The 22,708-nt window shown below is 41.3% G+C and overlaps 1 pseudogene; it reads left to right on the top strand.

The window, feature by feature from the left end:
* The window catches only part of LOC134615942 (peroxisomal succinyl-coenzyme A thioesterase-like), a 29,839-nt pseudogene extending 7,137 nt beyond the window's left edge, over positions 1-22,702 (top strand).
* The last annotated feature ends 6 nt before the right edge of the window (positions 22,703-22,708 follow it).

Below are 22,708 nucleotides of genomic sequence, written 5' to 3'. Positions count from 1 at the left end.
TGTTTAAGTTACCGCCTCTGTGAGTCCTGCGTTTGTGTCCTTTCCTGCCTGCCTTCACACAGCACATTCACCGTGACAGAACTTCAAATACAGTCTTGTGCACCCTGGAAGATTCCCTCCCTGTCTGCCTTGATTTAGATAAAAACCACTGAAAACTGAACCACATCTCGACCTTAATAATCAATAAACTAACTTGTTACATTGCTTGATTTCAATTACTCAAAATATCATGCTCATGTATCATAATTAGGGAGTACTACTAAAATACTAAGTTTATTATTATTATTATTAGTAGTAGTAGTAGTAGTAGTAGCTGTATTAATAATTGTTGAAATTATGATGCTTTCATTGCTGTGGGAATATTTAAATCCATTTATTGTACCTTCACACAACATTGATATATATGTATATGTGTGTCTGTGTCTCTTCAAGGTGAGTATCACCTGCTAGTCTCTTAACAAGTGTCACTGGGTGACCTTGATCAAGTCCTATTCGTGAATCCTAGGAGGTGGAAGGGCAGGACTATGGGCAGATGATCAGACCACTGACTTCGTTTACATTATATACAACACTGAAAATGAATTTACCCATGGCCACCTAATAAACAGGGTCTTTCTCAGGATATGGGGGCTATTTTTGATTTTTTTTTGGTAAAGGCCATCTTCTGGATCCTATTTCTGTGATATGGTTTGGAAGCAATTCTGAGATTTTAGTTTGTTATTTAATCTCCAAAGCAAATGACTGGCACCTGTTAAAACCAGAGAAGTCTATGTACCAGTGTGGAATGGTCTACAACTGAAACCCGTCCAACTATCCATAAGATGTGCCTGGTCAACCCCTCCTCCTTCTTTTGTGTAGTTGTGTGTGTGTGCGTGTGTGCGTGTGCGTGTGTGTATGTGTTCCTGTCTAGCTATCTTTGTGAGGACTGAATTCTGCATTCTAGTATACTTGTGAGAACCAACAGTCACTTGTGAGGACACACAACCCAGTCCTCACAAATTTGAAGGCATTTAAAGGAATTTTTGAGGCTCAAAATGTGGTTTTAGTGTCAGGGTTACAATTAGGTTATGGTTAGGTTTAGGGTTAGGGTTAGGCATTCATTTTTAATGGTTAGGGTTAGGGTAAGGGGCTAGGGAAAGCATTATGTCAGTGAAGGTCCTCACTAAGATAGCTGAACAGGGTTTTTTTTGTGTGTGTGTGTGTGTGTGTGTGTGTGTGTGTGTGTGTGTGTAGTTGTATATATCTTCTTTTTAAAAAATTATCATCACTATGAGGTATATGCATAGGTCAGTATATGGTAGTTTATATGTATACCTGTGATTGTAGGACATCAGAAGATTGTGACTGTGAGCATTTAATTTGTCCCATTTGATCACTGGCAGAATATAGTTAAACCCACTCACACAGCACACTCATTCTTATATTCTTTATGTTGATATCCTCCTGTTACAGTGATTGTTTTCCAGGTTGTGTTGTTCTTGTCAGTCTTCTGTGTCCTTGGCACAGATATACGTTGTTCAAATGCTGTCCTGTTTTGTTAATTTAAAAAAGGGTGGGAAAGAAATTAAGATGGTAACTGATTATTGTCAGTGTGAGCTCTGCTCACAGACTTTTTACTGTGGTATTAATCAGTAAAGTAAGTAAGTAAAACTCTAAATGAAAAACAGTAAAAGAAAACACTAGAAAGAGTTAATTATGATACAATCAGATGGACTAGTAATGTAAAACGATATGAAATAAAAATGAAACAAAGTCAAATGGAATAAAATGGTTTTTATTTTCTTGTAGTTACTGAGGATTTGAGTTTTGGAGGCACGTATACGGGAAAAGAGCCCATGGGCTTGCTGTGGAGCATGCGGCCGGTCCCAGGCAGCCGCGAAGGCCTCAGGTAAGGATTTGGTGGTCATCTAGCCGAGCCCGTGGCATGGCTCTCTAAATGACTTCATGCATGCTCAATCATCCAGCTAAGTAAATCCCAAAAGTTTGATTCTGTTCATCTGGACATAGCGTTTTCAGTGGGAGAAACATTTCATCACTCATCAAAGTGATTTCTCCATCCTCCGCTGACTGCAGGTTTCCCCAACCTGATAAATAGTACATTTGCATGACTGAAACAAGCCCACTGAATGAACAGCTCCTTGATCACTGATATGCAACTTATCATGACCATTGATCAACGACCATTGATCATTGATCAAAGACCACTGATCAGTTGCTATGAGCTTAAATTATCACATCAATTTCATTTATATTGTTGATATCTAAAGGGTTTTTCCTGACTTGCAGGCCTTTCCGACGGTAACAACAGACATCACTAGGATGCATAAATCAAAGGTCTTTGTTTAGGAAAAATCCTGTCTGCATCATAAAGAAACAGCAGCCTTTAATAATAAAATCCTTCACTGGGAGGCACCAGATAGCATTTTTGCCATATAATCATCTGACCGATTTAAATCTGTGTTATTCAATTCAATTCAATTTTATTTATATAGCGCCAAATCACAACAGCAGTCGCCTCAAGGCGCTTTATATTGTACAGTAGATCGTACAATAATAGATACATACAGTGGGAAGGAAAAACTCCCTTTTAACAGGAAGAAACCTCCGACAGAACCAGGCTCAGGGAGGGGCGGCCAACTGCTGCGACCGGTTGGGGTGAGAGAAGGAAGACAGGATAAAGACATGCTGTGGAAGAGAGACAGAGATTAATAACTGTCATGGTATTGGGTCAGTGATCCAGTGTTTTTGGTTGTGTACTTTTACTTTTGATAGTTTTATGTATTATGACTGTTGTGTTTTGGTTTCCCAGGGTTTAGTTGTGTTTCCTCTGTTGGTGTTATCCCTGCCTGTGTATCCCCTTTTATGTAATAAGGTCTCTGTGTTTAGTTCGCGTTTCTTAGTCTGTGTCTTTGCGTGTATGTGTTCCTGTTTTACTTTGAAGGTCCCTGTCTGATGTCAGTGCGTTCTGTTTACGTTCCCCTGCCTCATCAGCTGTGATGTCTTCCAGGTGTGTTTCCCTCCTGTTTTCCATCCCTTGATTCCTGGTGTGTGTATTTATAGTGTGTGTTACCTCGTCCTCGTTGCTGGTTCGTCTGTGTCTCTCTGTCCGTCATTCTGTGTATTTCCCTGTGCCTCCCTGCATCTCTGTTTCTGGTTAGTTTCTATTAGTTTTTCCCAGTTTAGGTCTTCTTAGTTTCATGTTCACCCTCGCCATCTCTGTTGTATCCACATTTGGTTAATAAACTCACTTGCACCAGAGCTGCCACTTCTTGGGTCCTAAATAATCCACACACGGCTTGCCCCAGCAACCCGTGACAATAACAGATATGATTCAATGCAAAGAGGTCTATTAACACATAGTGAGTGAGAAAGGTGACTGGAAAGGAAAAACTCAATGCATCATGGGAATCCCCCAGCAGCCTACGTCTATTGCAGCATAACTAAGGGAGGATTCAGGGTCACCTGGTCCAGCCCTAACTATATGCTTTAGCAAAAAGGAAAGTTTTAAGCCTAATCTTGAAAGTAGAGATAGTGTCTGTCTCCCGAATCCAAACTGGAAGCTGGTTCCACAGAAGAGGGGCTTGAAAACTGAAGGCTCTCCCTCCCATTCTACTTTTAAATACTCTAGGAACAACAAGTAAGCCTGCGGCGTGAGAGCGAAGTGCTCTAATAGGGTGATATGGTACTACAAGGTGATTAAGATAAGATGGGGCCTGATTATTTAAGACCTTGTATATGAGGAGGAGGATTTTGAATTCAATTCTGGATTGAGCACAGAAACAGCTTTAGTGAAGGTTACAAATGATCTTCTTATGGCCTCTGACAGTGGACTCATCTCTGTGCTTGTCCTGCTAGACCTTAGTGCAGTGTTCGATACTGTCAACCATAATATTCTATTAGCGCGATTAGAGCAGGTACTGCGTTGCAGTGGTTTGTAATGTATGTAAATGGAGAGTCCTCTTCACACACTAAGGTCAATTATGGTGTTCCACAGGGTTCTGTGCTAGGACCAATTCTGTTTACATTATACATGCTTCCCTTAGGCAGTATCATTAGAAGACATAGCATACATTTTCACTGCTATGCAGATGACACCCAGCTCTATCTGTCCATGAAGCCAGGTAACACACACCAATTAGTTAAACTGCAGGAATGTCTTAAAGACATAAAGACCTGGATGGCCGCCAACTTTCTGCTTCTTATTTCAGATAAAACTGAGGTTATTTTACTCGGCCCTGAAAATCTTAGAAATATGGTGTCTAACCAGATTCTTACTCTGGATGGCATTACCTTGGCCTCCAGTAACACTGTGAGGAACCTTGGAGTCATTTTTGACCAAGACATGTCCTTCAATGCACATATTAAACAAATATGTAAGACTGCTTTCTTCCATTTGCGCAACATCTCTAAAATTAGAAATATCCTGTCTCAGAGTGACGCTGAAAAACTAGTTCATTCATTTATTACTTCCAGGCTGGACTACTGTAATTCATTATTATCAGGATATCCTAAAAACTCACTGAAAAGCCTTCAGTTAATCCAAAATGCTGCAGCAAGAGTACTGACAGGGACTAAAAAGAGAGAGCATATTTCTCCTGTATTGGCTTCCCTTAATTGGCTCCCTGTTAAATCCAGAACTGAATTCAAAATCCTGCTCCTCACATACAAGGTCTTAAATAATAAAGCCCCATCTTATCTTAATGACCTTGTAGTACCATATCACCCTATTAGAGCACTTTGCTCTCGCACTGCAGGCTTACTTGTTCCTAGAGTATTTAAAACTAGAATGGGAGGCAGAGCCTTCAGTTTTCAGGCCCCTCTTCTGTGGAACCAGCTTCCAGTTTGGATTCAGGAGACAGAGACTATCTCTACTTTTAAGATTAGGCTTAAAACTTTCCTTTTTGCTAAAGCATATAGTTAGGGCTGGACCAGGTGACCCTGAATCCTCCCTTAGTTATGCTGTAATAGGTATAGGCTGCTGGGGGATTCCTGTGATGCACTGAGTATTTCTTTTTCAGTCACCTTTTTCACTCACTATGTGTTAATAGACTTCTCTGCACTGAATTATACTTGTTATTAATCTCTGGCTCTCTTCCACAGTATTTCTTTTATCCTGTCTTCCTTCTCTCAGGGAGAGACCCGGTTGGGTCGCCATCGCAGCAGATGGCCGCCCCTCCCTGAGCCTGGTTCTGCTGGAGGTTTCTTCCTGTTAAAAGGGTGTTTTTTCATCCCCCTGTCGCCAAAGTGCTTGCTTGTAAGGGGTCATATGATTGTTGGGTTTTTCTATGTATGTATTATTGTAGGGTCTACCTTACAATATAAAGCGCCTTGAGGTGACTGTGATTTGGTGCTATATAATTAAAATTGAATGAAATTCAATGAGGCTGAGGAGGTGGAGACAGATTCGGAACCACACGACTTTCCCCAGCTGAAAAAGAAAGTGAGTGAAAGATGCAATCCTCCACTCTGAAAGTGCAACACGATAAGATATGGAGTCTATTCTGATGTGATAGCTTGAAACTCGTACGCTCTGATAAACGAACCTGAGATATTTTCTGTGTGGAGGATAAATGGCAATGTGAAAATATGCGTCTGAGAGGTCCATTATAACAAACCAATCGCCTCTGTGAACTGAGCGACAGAGCGTTTTGTGTGTGAGCATTCTGAACGTGTACTTTCTGAAATGCTTTTTTAACAAACTGTAGTCTGTAACCATGGGAAATGGTTGCCAAGACCCAGGGATGAACTGTGGATGTGCGCCTAGCAACAAGAGGGCCCCTGAAGACGCAATAGTGTGACGTCACCCCTGTCTCCCAGAAGGAGCTGGCGCTGTCCCCCTCGGGAAGAGGGTGAGCTCCCCCCAATGGGGGCAAGAGGAAATGACAGTGATTTTCTTTTACCTTTGCTTTTATTTTGAAACTTGGGGGATATTATGCCCTTGGGAAACTGCCTGGCTGCAGGAATGCACACTTGAAACCTTCCGGAGACTCTGAACCTTGGAGTGCTTTGGTTACCCCTTCCAACACCTTCCTTCTCTTTGGGGGAGACGAGAGGGGTGACACAGAATTTTGCCGGTGTGCTAGGCTAACGGTTTTCTTTTTCCTCTCTCTGGGGTCGACGGCTTGTTTGGATACCTGTCCCAAGGTCTTTAATTTTCTACTTTGACTTGATGGGCAGACTGCAGGCCTCCCGCTCCTCTCTGCATTCTGGCCCCACCCTGTCTACCTTTCACAGCTGCTGCTGTCGCCAAAGTCAGCTCTTGGCGCCTGCCGGGGTTGTGTGTTAGGCTTTCTGGGTAAGCAGAGATTGAATACTTCTCCGTCTTACTTTCTGTGGGTGCTTGTCTCTCTCACTTTCTCCAGGGCTGGGCCAAAGAGACGCTTTATTGGGTCACAGCCTGCGTCCATGACCTCAGCCTTCTGAGCATCATCTAACTCTGAAAGGTTTAGCCACAAGGCTCTCTCACCAGGGACTGCAAGGCCCATTACACGCCCACAACCTTGGACTGCTCCCCTGGAGGATGAGATCATTGACCCCGCAGATTTCCTCCCAGAGGGCTGGGTTTGGGGAACTTGAGTCCAGCTGACGGCCCATGTCTTCCAGAATTTCTGCCTGATATGCCGACAGCAGTGTGACTGCATTAAGCAAGCATACTGACTGTGCAGCATATTTGTACATCCTTTGATAAACAGATGCAGTGAGGCGATCTATCTTACTGGGCAAAGACATGCTGGAAAAGCTGAGATTGCCCTGCGGTTTGGGTGAAGGTGATAAGCCACTGAAGGCTCCACAGCTGAGGGTTCGGTTAGCCCCAGTTCACCCATCCCTTGGATCCCAAGCTTAGAGCAGTCCTTGGTCGGAAGCGTGCTTTTAAAAGGGCTTGACCAAAAGCAACTCATTTCTACCGCTGGAACAGGTTGCCTGACACGATTGCTGTTCTTTCGAAGTACTTCCATAGTTGGTCATGCCAAAGCGATTCCCATAGTGAAACACTGAGCGAAGTTAGAAATAGAATTTCAGTTTTCTCATTTTATTTTTAAAGCTACAGGTCTTTAACGCCATGCTTGTAGTTTAACCAACTGATTAGTGTCATCTGCTTCTAGATAGATATAACTGAGTATCATCTGGATAGCAATTAAAATGTATGCTACGTCTTCTAATAACATTGCCTTGAACCCCTCTGGCATCAGCACTCACAGAGAGATGGTACATGGCTCCTGGCCTCCAAAGAATTGATTTTAATGAGGAAGGAGTGCAAGGAACCCTGTTTATACCCCCAGGTACACCTAAAATAACACATTTACTTCTTTCTTTTTTTTTCTTTTTTCTTTTTTTTTTTGATTATATTTAATTATTATATTTGCCAACTCAACCACCCAAACAAAACGTCAGTGTAGCTACAAATTCATAATAATTATAGTATTTCATGCCAAATTTTTCTAAAAGTTTGACAGTTCAGACATTTAAAATAGAAGCTTGGTAGTTATTTGTATATAGTAACAAATACACTGACACGTCCGCTTTAGAATAAAAGTTAAGATGAAGACTTTTTTTTTTTGAATCAGTACAAAAAAAAACAAACAATGATGATACTGACACTTCTCAGCCGAGTATCAAAAGTGAAGATGTCCAGGCATAGGAGTGGAGTCCAAGCAAAATGATGAACTGATATGTTTTAGCCTCATGTCATATAAACACAAGAAGCGAAGGAGAAGTCTTAGTATACTTGTTTCCAGCTCCATATTTATATTACTAGAGTAGCTTTACATGACTAACATTTTAAGATAATGGTCCTGATACCGGGCCCCGGTGGAGCCTCTTAGTTCATCAGTTACCAGAAACAAGCTGTTTTAGCTTCTCCCACTTTGAGGCAACTTTCTTCTGATTGGCTGCCCCTCATAAACAGATAGATGGGTGAAACTTCTCTGCTTGAAATTACTACATGAGAAATATAATCTTTTCTGACATAGTAGAAAAAACTGTAATACTGTTTTTGATTCTGTGTTGTCCCTTCAGGTCCTGGCCCCTTCCCCGCACTGCTGGACTTGTGGGGAGGCGGTGGAGGGCTAGTGGAGTATCGTTCTGCCTTGTTGGCATCTCATGGTTATGTTTCTTTCACACTGGATTACCTCAGTTCTGAACACCCGTCAGCAGATGTAGAGTTAAAGTACTTTGAGGTTTGTGTGATTTACATACTACTGTGTTTATTGTTTTTAGAGAAAATAAATACTTTTTCTTATGTTTGTTACTTATATTTCCAGTTTTACATTATAGTAATTAAACTCTGGGTGAAATAATATAAAATTTAAAAAAAAAAAGAAGGAAAAAAAAGAAAAACGTCTTTCAATCTTCACTGTGAGTGGATAGCACAATTTATTTTTTTCTTCAATACCGTAATATCTAACATATTAAAACAGGGTTTCATTATTTAATCTAATTAATTCTCAATATCAATCTCCTGTTAGACAGTGTTTAATATTATTAAGGACCATCCTCAAGTGATACCAGACAGAGTTGGAATTTTTGGACTTTCCATGGGCTCCACAGTAACCTTCAATTTAACAGCCAACAGCACCATTATCAAGGTAAGTGTGATGGGTAAGATGTCTGTGAAGGTTCTCAGTCATCCAGGTCATTGTAGTCTAAGGAGCTTGGAAAGAAAAGCATCTGGACTTCTTTAAGTTTCCTTGAAGACGTTTCACCTCTCAAGAAGCTTCTTCAGTTCTAATAGCAATTGGTGGAGAGTTCCAGATTTTAAGCTCTATGAGGGTCAAGGACCCCCTATTGATCCTTTACCTAATCACATGAGCCAAGGTGTGAAAATCGGTGTGGGTCACAATCAGCCAAGGTTTTGGGTGAACCCATTGTGAAACCTAGCCCCACCCTATCATGTGATTTAGTGAGGCCAAATGGCCCAGGATGTGAGTGGGCATTAAGACAACTGGGAAAGCATCTCAAGAGTGGATTATTGTCACGGCTGACAAGGCAAGCCGTGTGGTGGTGAGCTAAGGACCCAAATGCAGACAGAGGTTGTGATGAGAACGAGCTTTATTCACAGGGAGTGCAGGATTCAACAGGAATGGAGATGGCATTCACAGAAACTCAGGAAACTCTAAACTGGAAAAACTAATGAAACCGAACTGAAACCAGAATACATAGGGGGACACGGGGGCTGGGGGGGACTTCAGGAAGAAACGCAGGGAAGAAACGCAGGGAGACAACACAGACGAACCAGCAACAAGTAGGAGAAAATACAGGGCTTATATACTCACAGGAGCAATCAGGAAATGGGTGACAGGAGGGGAAAACAGCTGGGAGAAATCAGAGCTGACAAGACAAGGAAGCAAAGCAGAATACACTAACATGAGACATAGGCTGTGTCCCAATTCAGCGACCGCACGCTTTGAGTACGCATTTTGAGACCTATTATGTCCCAGCGACGCGACGACGGCTGTCCCAATTCGAAGTGTACTCCAAATGCGTACTCCAAATGCACCGTCGATTTCCCCAAATATCAAGCATGGTCTGGTGCACGCTTCGTGCTCCCATATATCCCACAATTCATAGCGCGGCGGTGGGTGTGGATAATTTTGCCGCAAAATACGGCAGACGGCAGAAGCGGAGCGGCCAAAGAGTAAACTTGTAAAAGTAAGTACTGAATATAATGTCACTCCTGGGTTTTAATTGCACCTTAGAACACACATACATCAACACTACATATGAGCGAGTGGAGGGAGGTTTGGAGTCTTCTCACACCCCCGGTCTCTGCGGCCTGCTGGAGCGGGGGGGCTAGGAGGAGGAGTTGGGCATCTTTCTTCGCCTTTAGACAATAATTCTGATGGCAAAAGAGCCAAACGGGACAGGCAAAAAAAAAGAAAAAAAAAAGTAAGTACTGAATATTATGTCACTTATTTATGTGCAAATGTTTAATAACAAAGAACATTAAAACATTACTGTTGGCCACATGTCGGCAAAGTTATGCGACATTAGTGATGTTTGTACTTTCAGCGTTTACTTGGTTTTAAAGCCTTTACTTTAAAATATACGCCGTTCAATAGTTGACCTTAATCCTACAGAGAATGTGATGATTTTATAGATAATTAAAGTCAGTCATATATTCACAAACACAACAAGCTGAAAGTCAGTGATGCTGCTCGGTTTGCAGTCCTGAATATCACGGCACAAGCAGGATTCACTGCACTGTTAATGTTAGCTATGTTATATTGCTGCCTCTGTTCGGTGGTGTCGAGCCAAACGGACTTTAATGTGTGTTTGAACGAGCTGACGGTTCACTCGTTAAGCTGAAAGAAAGATGCTTTAATCACAGGAGTCACACATGTGTCCACTGTACCATCTGGGAACTCCTCTTGTTTAGCACTCGTAATAACACAAACACTAAATCCTCCTTCTCTTTTGCTGTTTTGTAGCAGTGTATACACCTGAGACTGTCACCTGTCTGTCCTGCACTCTCTCTCTTTTTCCTTCTCTCTGATTGTGGAATAAAAGTATGAACATGTATTTATAAGTTACACTTGTGTTTGAATCCTGCAGCTTATCACACATTTGATTTCCATGTGTGACAACTGCAAGTGTCCAGAGTGAGGACAGACTGAGGGACCCACTGCTGCACATCATCTGTGAGGCTTTGCACCCCTGATGATCCACCAGGACAAACTCAGCAGTGTGTGAGGAAGAGGAGGAGGAAGAGCCAGCAGCAGCTGACAGATGGAGAGAATAGACAGACTGTTCCCTGTTTGTGAAGGACTGCTAGAAAAGTTTAAAAGAACTAATTGTCTGTCCTGAATCAGTCTTATTAGGTAATGTTCAAATAATTTGATCATTCCAGTGTTTTCAGTGTGTGAGAAAGTACTCAGAGCCTTCAAGTTACACACTATGAAAGGCAGCAACAAGTTTAATGTTCAGAAACCTAAAGTGTGTATCAGCAGCAGAATGGACCTAAAAATAAATGTTTGTTTCAGTTCTATGGACCTTTGAGTATTTTGGATTAGTAGTACTGCTGTGTTTGTTGCATCATATTGCTGTAATTGTTTATGTGCTTTATACATTCTGAGGTAAGTTGATCTATAGTGCAATGTTCCCTCTAATTTTTCATGTGTCTGAGCGAACACACAAACTCCCTGAGCGATCCCTTGGACCACTGTGAGCAACATCAGACGTGTGCACTGTGGTCACGCCAGCATCTAATCCATCCAAGTTACATGGTTTATTAAAATAATCAAGTTACAGCAATTACATTTATGTTAGACTACTTTTAAACTGCTTTAGCCCACTTACAATGAAAATGTAAAAAAAAAATCTAGCCATTGGCCTGTGTAGTATGTTAACACTATTGGAAGTAAAAATAACTTGAACTCCAATTTCGAAAACACAACTTTCTTTTCTTTCTTTCTTTTTTTTTTTTTTAAATAAAGCTCTGACTTGTATTATGAGTCTGTGGTCTGGGAGAGAGTCCTGTAACTCTCTGTCTGCAAAATACAGTATATAATGACCAATGCTGGGCAATTAATCATATAGTTACTCCTCAAAAAAGTAACTCAGTTTGGCAAACAACAAAGTTTTTTGCAGCAATTTTTTTTTAAATGCAGCCAAGGCGTTTTTAAATAAACATTTCAAACTATTTACAGAACAATCAGCTGTTCTGCATTAAATTTGATGCCACACAAATTATTTTTGCCACTCCAAAAAATAATTTCTGTCCACTATGAGATAAAGGAGAACAACAGCCTGATACCTGCAGGCCTGACAACAGGAGATGTATCACTCCTGTAACACCTGTAACATTCAGCAGTCGCCTCATTGTTCTGACACACACAACAAAACTATTGACTACACTACACACTAACTACACAAGATTTGCGCTAAACGTCTCAAATCTCTCACATCTCAAAATACGCCGGCACTCCTAAAACTTCCCCCCGTTTCTTAACAACTAGATGCCACGTTGCCATAGCATTTTTTGATTGGTCGACATGGTACTTTTTTTGGACGAATAGGAAAGAGAGAGGGGGGTGGGGGTTTGTTTTTGCTCACAGGTGGAGAGCGCTTTCGAGCCTTTTTTCTTATAAAACGCAGTTTTTACCGTTTCTTCCCGCAGTAAATATAAACAACGATAGTATTCAGGAAGAAAACCAAACATTGCATGTATTTTTATCATAACTCTGGTTTTACGTGGCCTATCAACACAATTTAAAAACTGATATAAAGTCCACACTTTTTCCGTCAATTGTTCCGTCTGTCCTGCTCACATCTCCAATGGTTGTCCACGTTGTCATTAACGTGGCTTCACTCCACATCAGCCACGCCGCTTTGCTAGCTAAAACTCCAGTGTCGGCACATAAGGACGCTGTCATAGCCTGTCAACGACGTTGATTGGCTACGTGAATGTGAATCGCATTATTGGCTGGACTATGGGATAAGGTGGCATCGTTCTAATCCCATACGGGAGCAGCCAGTCACTCACTGACTAACACTGAAAAACAGAATTGTTAAAGTATTAATTTTAATTTCAATTCACGTTAGATTTTTTTTTTGTGCGCAACGCAGATTTTCTGTGCGCAGAGACCGTGCCAGCAGTGCGCAATTGCGCACGTGCGCAGCTTAGAGGGAACATTGCTATAGTGTTACATCATATTTTATAAGGATGTTATGTGTTTGTATACTTTCTGCCCAGTTTGACCCATTTAGCAGAAGTCAGCCTGTTTAAGGCTCTGATATCTATTCTGTATGACTTAAAGCAGTTATAACATGGGATGATTTTCTCACCCAATAAAGGAATATTTAATATATCAGTCTACTCTTCATTCTATCAGAAACAGTTTTCACAGCTCATACATTTGCTTTTTACACATATATATATAAGCATTGAGCCAAATTTAGTAATGCCAACACATTAAAAGAACAATATTTGTCTCTTATATATAATACATCTATATATACACTGTCAAAGATACTTGTCTTTGAGTGAAGATTTAAGGTGATTGGAAATATAAATAAATGCAACTTGAATCTTTACTGAAGCTCAGTATTTGACACAGAGTTCAAACTCACTGCTGTAATAACTAATAATGATTAATATAATAACTATAATATTGGCCATATTATATTTACATTACCAAAGTGAGATGACTTTAGTCTCATGGACAACATTAGCTAATTGTTATTTACTAGCTAATCTTAAAATGACTGTTCAGTACAGAAATGAAGCCCAACAATCATGTTTTACAGTCCTGTGGTCTCAGCCTCAGATACTTATTAAATCACACAGAGCTCATGTAGAAACAAATGAACAAAATATGTTCTCCTTCATTTCTGTCAAACAAAGCTGTATGAAACGTTTCCAGCTGTTAGTATCATGGTTGCTAGTAGGGATGGGTACCGGTTCTGACATAAACGGTAGTAACCAGACCGAAAAGCAGCGCACATTTCGGTGCTTTATTTCGGTGCTTTTTTTTTCCCCTGAGATGTCATACACTTTGGATTCTAGCCAATCATTTTACCTTTGCAAGCGTAGTAGGCGGGCCCAGGTACGTACGTTCTTTTAGAACAGAGCTACAGATTAAAAATGCCCAAGGCGAAGCGGTCAAAAGTCTGGCTGTACTTCACAGCAAAATATGCAAACTCAGCAGCCTGCAACAAGTGCTTCAAGGTGATACTGTGATACTGTGCAAAGGAGGTAACTTCTTGAATCTGATGAAACACCTAGCGACGTATAGCACCGTATTTGATAGCTTGCTGCGAGACCTCACACCGAGCACATCTACTGCGGGTGTGGTACCTGTTATCGGACCCGGAGTTAGCAACATCCCCCAAGAACCCGAAGAGTAGAGTCCTGGCCCCTAGCCCTGCCAGTGTAGCAGAAATGATGACGGATGATGATGATGGCAGCAGCAGCCGTTCGTCTCTGGGTCAGTAGCTTATGTTATGTAGCTTATGTTGTTCGTGTGTAATTTACGTTGAGTACGCTAACCACGTTATTAAATTAACGCATGTAAGGTGAACTAGCAAACACCGTCGTAGTTACATGCGGCTGTCTTCTTGTTTGATGGCAGGTACTCCCTTCACCCTGGCCAAAAAGGCTAAAATGACCAAAGAAAAAGAGGGGAAACAGCTAAACGTGAGAGGTTTTTGGACAAAGTTTGTGTTTTTTTTCCCATTGTTTAAGCACTGCTTCCAGCCAAGAGTGATACCATATATGCCCTATAGCTGCAGAAAAGGCTAACATTGTTATCTTTTTACAAAAAAAACAGCTAAACATGAGAGGTTTTTGGACAAAGTGTGTGTTCTCCATTCTTTAAGCACCGGTTCGAGCACCGTTTAAGCACCGGCACCGTTTCAAAAGTATTGGTTTGGTACTGGTATCGGATAATACCTAAACGATACCCATCCCTAGTTGCTAGGCAACCTGGCCAGGGCGACGGAGGCTAGACCGTCCCATTTCACAAGCCTCGCACTTCCGACCTTAGCGGTCTTTGAGTACGCGGCCCTTGAGGACCGTTAAGGCTGCAGACCCTGAATTGGGATACAGCCATAGTATGCACCGTACGTAGTACGCGTACTGCGCGTACTCCGAAGCGTGCGGTCGCTGGATTGGGACACAGCCATAGACCTTCAAAGTAAAACAGGAAGTACACAGAGACAGCCTGGAGGGAGAAAGAGAACATGGAGGAGCACATGACGGGATGAGAAAACACAGAACACAAGGAGTGGGCACCAGAACTAACATCACAATATAAACACACAGAGGGGAACTACATGAACTAAACAGAGAATACAGGAAACCTAAACTAGAACACTGGACACTATAGAATAAACTAAGAATAACAAAGAGGATCTTAAAGATCAATCATAATACAAAATCACAAAGACACAAGGAACTCAAAAAGCTGGGTTGAGAGACCCAGGATCCAGACAGTTATAGATGGCAGACAGTTGGTGTCGTAAGCAGTGTTGGGTGTAATGCATTACTAAGTAACACGTTACTGTAATTAAATTACTTTTCCACTGAAAAAGTAGAGTAACTAATTACTGTTCATTTTTAGGTATTTTAATTACAGTTACTTACAATGTACTTGCGTTACATTGTAAAATAATTAAACTCGCTGAATATCATTATTTAATTTCAATAATTTATCTTCTAAACGTAGAAGTAAACTCTGCCTCTTTAACATCGCTGTAGTGCAGGTGCACGTCATTTCGCGCCAGTTTGCTGCATAGTCGTATTCTAAAGCGGAAGCTGTCGGACTCGGCTGAAGCGTGTGGCTGTTTTATGAAATGGACATATTCCCGTCTCTTCACTTTTCTGAAACAAGCAGACAAGAATATTACAGTAATATGTAAGCTATGTCCTGGGGAGAAAAAACTATCGGCTGCTGTTAATAGCACGAGTAATCTACTGAAGCGCCTGACACGAGAGCATAGACCAGGGGTGGGCAATCTCAGTCCACGAGGGCCGGTGTCCCTGCAGGTTTTAGATGTGTCCTCGAACCAACACAGCTGATTTAAATGGCTAAATTAGCTCCTCAACATGTCCTGAAGTTCTCCAGAGGCCTGGTAACGAACTAATCATGTGATTCAGGTGTGTTGACCCAAGGTGAGATCTAAAACCTGCAGGGACACCGGCCCTCGTGGACTGAGATTGCCCACCCCTGGCATAGACAAACACTTCTGAGTGATCCCTGTTCATCATCCATGGATAACACCGCGGCAACTCCTGCTAAGCAGGCAAAACTTGATTTTACTTCAGCAGCACAGAAAGCGTCTGAAGGTGAGCTTAAAAAATGATTGCAGGCTACATTGTGGAAGACATGCTACCGCTGCGTACTGTAGAGTCTCCGTCTTTAAAAAAAATTATTTATTATTTTAAGAGTTTAATTTCTGTTTGTCCACTCAAGATTTATAGGGATTTTAAGAAGTATTTAGTTTAATTACTTATTTAGTAATTAAGTTACTTTTCTGACACAGTAATTAGATAAGTATTTTAAATACAATATTGACTAAGTAATTAGTAATTAATTACTTTTTAAAAGTAACTTACCCAACACTGGTCGTAAGCCTCTGTTCAAAGATGATCGTTCACAGTGACCATAGATGGCTTCTTTCACTCCTCTTTCAAATCATCTGTTTTCTTCCATAGTGTCCTTTGATGTGGTCTCTCTCGTCACTTGCATACCTACAACTGAGGTATGCAGTGGAGACTGTCAGAAAATGACTACAAAAAGACAGCTCCTTGTAAAACAGACCCAGGTTCACCCCTGATCAGATTTGCACACTGTTAGACCTCTGCCTTACCACTACATATTTTAAATACAAGGAGGATTTTTAGAGACAAAAACATGGACATGCCATGGGCTCCCCGGTGTCACCTATTGTAGCCAAGCTTTACATGGAGGAAGTGGAAAGAAACGCTCTGGCGCAGAGCCATTGCAGGAGGGGTGCGGTATGAAAAGGAAAAAAAAACACTTGGACACTGCTAGCATAATGGACAGGTTTCTGACGGGGCGCCCACACAAACGCAAAGCAGGAGATGAAGCATCACTGAGTATGTTTCCAAACCAACTTCATTCTAAGCCAAATGCTAGAAAATCTGGTGAAGCATATCTTCCCTTTGGCTTCACCTGCACAAGTGCCAAGGTAGGTTTCCCCTGCAGAATTGGTTTTCCAAAGCATGCGCTGGGCTCTCCAAATCACAGGCAAACAGTATCCCACATTCTTGATTTTTAGTTCACAAACACTTGTTGTAATGACTAACTACTCCTGACATTTCGGAGATGTTAACTTGTTATACAGTAAAGTTACAGTGGGACACAAATAATATCAGGCTGATCCTGCCACGATTTGTTCCCCCGGTTCAAATCATGGACAAACAGTATCCCACAGTTGTTTATGTCTTTGAACCCATTTTGCACAGAAAAGCTTTTTTTTTGAAAAATGTATTGATAGCAATGTTGAATATTATTACACAGGAAAGAACAACTGCATGTAAAATAATTACAACAAACATTTTTCTTGTAAAACAAAGGGGGGCCTAGCAAAAAAAGTTTGGGAACCACTGACCTAGCCACTGGTACTGATATGTTGATGACACCTGGGTCAAAATCAAAACCCCATCAACTCTGTGGATAAAAACATAAAGTTCACCAGGGAAGACACAAAAGATAACAGTTTGCCATTTCTGTACTGTGCCGTGCGCATTGAGAAGAATGGAAACCTCAACATTGAAGTTTACCGAAGCCCACACACACGAACCAGTACCTCCTCTTCAACTTCCACCACCCTCTGGAACACAAACTCGGAGTAATCAGAACCCTACAACACTGGGCAGAAAATGTTCCCTCCAAGCCAGAAGAGAAAAAAAGGGAACACACACATGTAAAGAAAGCTCTTAAAACGTGGTTATCCTAATTTGGCTTTTGTCAAATCAGCAAAGATGCACAGAAAAGAAGGTCAGACGCCATCTAGGGAGAATCAATAAGACAAAAGCAACAATATTGTCATCCCCCATGTAGCAGGTTTATCAGAGAAACTCAGGAGAGTCTTCTCCAAGCACGGCATCCCAGTGTACTTCAGACCCAGCCACACATTCAAACAAAAACTGGTTCATCCCAAAGACAAAACTCCTAAACACAAACTTAAAACGTAATGTATACTATACAGCACATGTGTCAAAGTCAAGGCCCGCGTATCCGGCCCAGCGTACATTTATATCCGGCCCGCGAGATCATTTTATATAGATGTATTATTATTGTTATGCATGGCCCGGCGATATGAGGCGTTAATAATATACAAACTACAGATCCCATAATGCAGCGCTGCAGCCTCCTTTCTGAACGCTAGGCTAACTGGGAACATTCCCATGTCAATCAAGTCATCCGCTCACAATGGTGGAGAGAAAAGTTGATTCTGAAAGCAGAGCCTTTCAGCGCCAGTGGGTGACTGAATATATGTTTACAGACATTGCTGGTAAACCCGTGTGTCTTATTAGTGGAGCTAATGTGGCTGTAATTAAGGAATTTAATTTAAGACGGCACTACGAGACAAAACGTCAGGATAAGCTGAAAAACCTAAATGCAGAGCAGAAACTAAAGAAGGTAGAAGAGCTAAAGAAGAATCTGACATTTCAGCAGACTTTTTTCACAGGAGCAAAATCACAAAGTGAAGCTGTTGTGAAAGCAAGTTTTATTGTAGCAGAGGAGACAGCCAAATCAGCCCGGTACCACTCTGAAGAGCTGTGCGATGTCTTGTGTCCAGACAAAACGCAGATTTTGGCAAATGTGAGCCTGAGCAGAAATACGATTGCTGATCGGGTTTGTGAGATGGCCACTGATTTAAGAACACAGTTGTGTGAAAGAAGCAAAAACTTTATTGCATACTCTCTTACTGTGGATGAAAGTATAGACATGATGGACATTGCACAGCTGGCCATCTTCATCCGTGGAGTGGAAATATTGGACATTAAATCGATGCACGGGACAACGACAGGAAAAGACATTTTTTTAAAACATATGTCAAAGTGTAACCGACATGAAACTGCCCTGGGACAAACTTGTTGGACTTACAACAGATGGAGCGCCGGTGTTGTGCGGTGAAAAAAGCGGACTAATCAGCAGGATGCGAGTAAAGATGCAGGAGGAGAACTGTACTGGTGAGTTAACAGCATATCACTGCATCATACACCAGGAAAGGCTGTGTGTTAAAGTCCTAAAAATGGAGCATGTAATGATCACCGTAACGCAAAAAGTAAATTTTATCCGAGCTAAAAGTTTATATCACTGAAAATTTCAGTCTTTTATGTGGGAAATAGATTCAGAGTTTGCCAACATTCCTTATCATACAGAGGTCCGTTGGCTGAGTTGGGGAAAAGTTCTCAATCGAGTTTTTGAGCTCAGCAAGGAAATCTGTCAGTTCATGTACATGGCATGTATGATGCGGTGAAGGCATTTCAAGTGAAGCTGTCACAAATGCACCAGTGCAACTTGCCTCACTTTCCCTGTTGCCAAGTAATGTTGAACCAAGTCAGCACACTTTGCTGAACTGCACCTGTGCAGATTCAGATGGAGCTGCACTGTAATGATACACTCAAGGCAAAGTACGACACTGAATGCAGAGTTTATTAGTTCCATTCCTGAAGCAATGCCCAGCTCCATCTACATGCAGCTCCAACCTTGTGTATGCTTTCATTTATTTTTTTCTAGGGTATTTGACAGCATGTTCATATTTCTAACTTGCATAATTCTGACAGGATATATTTTTATGAAGAGCAAAATATTTAAAGTTTATTTTTTTAAGTTTATTTAATCTGGAATAGTATTCCTGTCTGTTTTTATTCATATTTATGTTTAAAAATAATCGTTTTAGTGTGTTCAATAAATGTTTATCTTGTTTGGCCCGCGACCTAAAGTGTGCCTTGAGTTTTGGCCCCCGGTGCAATTGAGTTTGACACCCCTGCTGTACAGGATAGTGAGAGATGTTCAAACCGCTACATTGGAGAGACCAAACACCCACTTCATAAACGCATGACACAACATAGAAGAGCCGCCTCGATGGGACAAGTCTCGGCTGTCCATCTGCATCTAAAGGACAAAGGTCACTCTTTCAGGGATGCCAATGTTCACATCGGATGTTGACATTGGAGAAGACAGATGGTTTGAAAGAGGAGTGAAAAGAAGCCATCTATGTCTACCATGAATGGCCATCTATGAACAGAGGCAAAGAGAGAGAACTGAAGGAGCTTCTTGGATGAGAGGTGAAATATCTTCAAGGAAACTTAAAGAAGTCCAGACACTTTTCTTCCGAAGCTCCTTAGACTGTGGTGGGTTCCTTCATTTTTGATGTCTGGAAGCAATGATGTCATGGATCAACAATGATCAAACTGATTGTCAGTCTTTCATAGCATTGCTGGTGCTGGCAGGCCACGCAGAGGGCAGCCCTGGAAGCCATGGAAGAAGAATTGCCTTGAAACAATTCTAGCAAACCATCAGGTGACTCGTGTAGAGGAGGCAATGCTCTACTCACACTGTGTACAGTAGAGATGAGGTGTTGCTAACTTCAACTAAGGACACAGTCGGGCAGTCGAAGGGGTAGTTCAAGGGTCATCAGAATCCCACCTATTCGCCTTCTTTAGAGAAAGCAGAGGCAAGAAATGACGGGGATGACTTGCTCACCACTGGGGGGAGAGGTCAACCTCTTGATTTTTAGATCTTTATCCTCTCAAAGACATTCAAGGGTCCTTTGCTCAAACAGTCTGTATGTGTTCGTAGACTTGGAGAGGATATCCCTTGGGACATCCTGAGGAGGTTGGGATATCTGTCCAATTGCTGCAGGCTGTTCAGTCCCTGCCCAACTGTAATGGGAGCTCGATGCTTATTTCCAGCAATGAGTTGGACTCACTCATGATTTGAACTGAAGTCAGGCAGGTCTGCCTTTTATAACACATTCCCTTCATAATTTATGAAAAGAAATTCTAGGTGGAAACAAGTGGCAGGCATACCCCCTTTCAGTGGTCTCAGAATCATGTCTCTGTTTTTTGCAGATGATATGGTTCTTCTGGGTTCATCACCTAATAAACTCCAGCATGACTTGGGAGGTTCACAGCTGAGTGTGAACTTTCCTACTTGGAAAACAATGCAAAAGGTTTTGGTTGAAGTGCAACCTAATTTAGTATTTCCCATTAATGTGTCTATATTGGTTATACTAGCTTTACTCACATGTGCAGTTGGGGGGAAAAAAGACTTGTCTACATTTTTCAGTTCGACTAAAATAAGCACATAATTGAGATCTTCAGTTAAAATGGCTGGTCCAGGAGATTTAAACATTCCATGTTTTGTTGAAACAAAGTTGGAAGCTGGTCTTTGGGTCTTTTAATTCAACGTGTAACATCAAACATTTTGATTTATCATTGTGTTCCAGCCTCGCTGCATTGTTTGCATCAGCAGCAATCACTATCAGCCACCTGGGAACACCATGATGGCCGGGTTTAAAAAACTGAGCAAGTACGTACTATTTGTCATTAGAATTTAATGATAATACAAATTATTGTTACTAATATGTATCATAGGCATTTTCACAAGGCACATTTCGATGAGAACAACTATATTAGCTGGAGAAGTTTTGCTCTGGATCTTATCGCTGACCCCTCAAACAACGTGGAAGTGAGTGCTGTATTATACTGCATTATACTACCAGTAGACCTAATGACCTCTCCAAGCCTGAGCTGGACCTCTTAGTTCCTGTGGGATTTTTAAATCTGCTTTGTTGACAGGTGGGGAGAATTAACTGCCCGATGCTGCTGGTTAATGGCTGTGACGATCAGAACTGGCCTACAGTGGAGACAGCGGAGGAGGTTAGCGATGCTCTAAGACAGGGGTCTCAAACTCGTGGCCTGGGGTCCACTTATGGCCCACGTCATCCCTGCTTGCAGGCCGTATATTGACATGAAGAAATATAATGCAATTTGGCCTTTGAAGTTACTTTTTTTGTTAGGAAGAATTTGTTTTTTGTTGAAAGCAATATTAAAAAAGGTTCTTTAAAAAGCAAAACATTATTTAATATAAAGGCAATATGGGCACAGAGCCCAAACATGTTGAGGGACTGGCTGTGTTAGTTCAGTGAGAGAGTTATTTGTAAAGAAAACAATTTTCACTAGTAGTCCAAAACTAATGCGTACACTTATTTCTGCACTTTCATTTTGTTAAATACAAACAAAATTATAGCAGAAGTGCTGCCACGTGTCTGGCCATTAAGAGAGAGTACCAGTTTGTTTATTTGGTAGTTTAATGAAAGGCTTCAGTTAGTTAAGAGTGAGGGGGGGGGAAATTGCGTTCACGTTTGAATTTATGGCTTGTTATACAGTATTTGAAATTTAAAAAAAAAAAAAAAACCCAAAATGCTACAAATTTCAGAAATATTTGTACGTGGTTTCTTGTTTTGTTTTTTTTCTTTAAATTTGTTTGTTTTCTACTTGAACACTAAAGTGGCCCTCCAATGAGATGACAGTGCCAGCAATGGACCACAGCTCATTTAAGCTTGAGACCCCTGTTCTAAGAGCATTGGTTTAAAAGATATGTTCACACTCCAAAAACAATAAAAATTTCAGAATATGAACTTCGTTAAATCATGATGTCAGCATAAAATTAAAGTTGGCCTCTGACCTACAGGTGGCCAGGTTGTTGCGTGAAGGTGGAAAGGAACACCTGCTGAGCAGATTAGCGTGTCCGGGTGCTGGACACCTGATTGAGCCGCCATTCTCTCCTCATTTTAGAGCTACGAAGTTTATCATACTAAACAGTAAAGAGAAGGGTCAGTTTCTTTCTCTCTCTCACACACACATAAAAAGAAAAGTGTCAGTATGGCTCAAAGTCATGCGACACCAAAGGGGTTTGCAATACTTGATTCACCGCGATATGGACCTCTCAGCAAAGTGCAAGGATCTCCAAAACAGATTGAGACGTAACAATATTAGGATCTCAAAAGGAAGTGAAGGAAAGGATACGGTCAGGTTTGTGAAACAGCTACTTCAAGAATGATAGTGACGTTCCTCAATGCAGCAATAAAAGATAAGATTATAGAGCAAGCATGGAGCCAGAGACAGGTCTTCTTCCAAGATAAACGGATCTTCTTCGATCAAGACCACACTACCAATGTAGAAAAGAAAAGAGCTAAGGTTCACGAAATCATAAAAAACTAAAATAAA

Source organism: Pelmatolapia mariae, linkage group LG17, assembly GCF_036321145.2.
Source record: "Pelmatolapia mariae isolate MD_Pm_ZW linkage group LG17, Pm_UMD_F_2, whole genome shotgun sequence".
NCBI classification, from domain to species: domain Eukaryota; kingdom Metazoa; phylum Chordata; class Actinopteri; order Cichliformes; family Cichlidae; genus Pelmatolapia; species Pelmatolapia mariae.
This window is presented reverse-complemented; position numbering and strand designations above follow the sequence as displayed.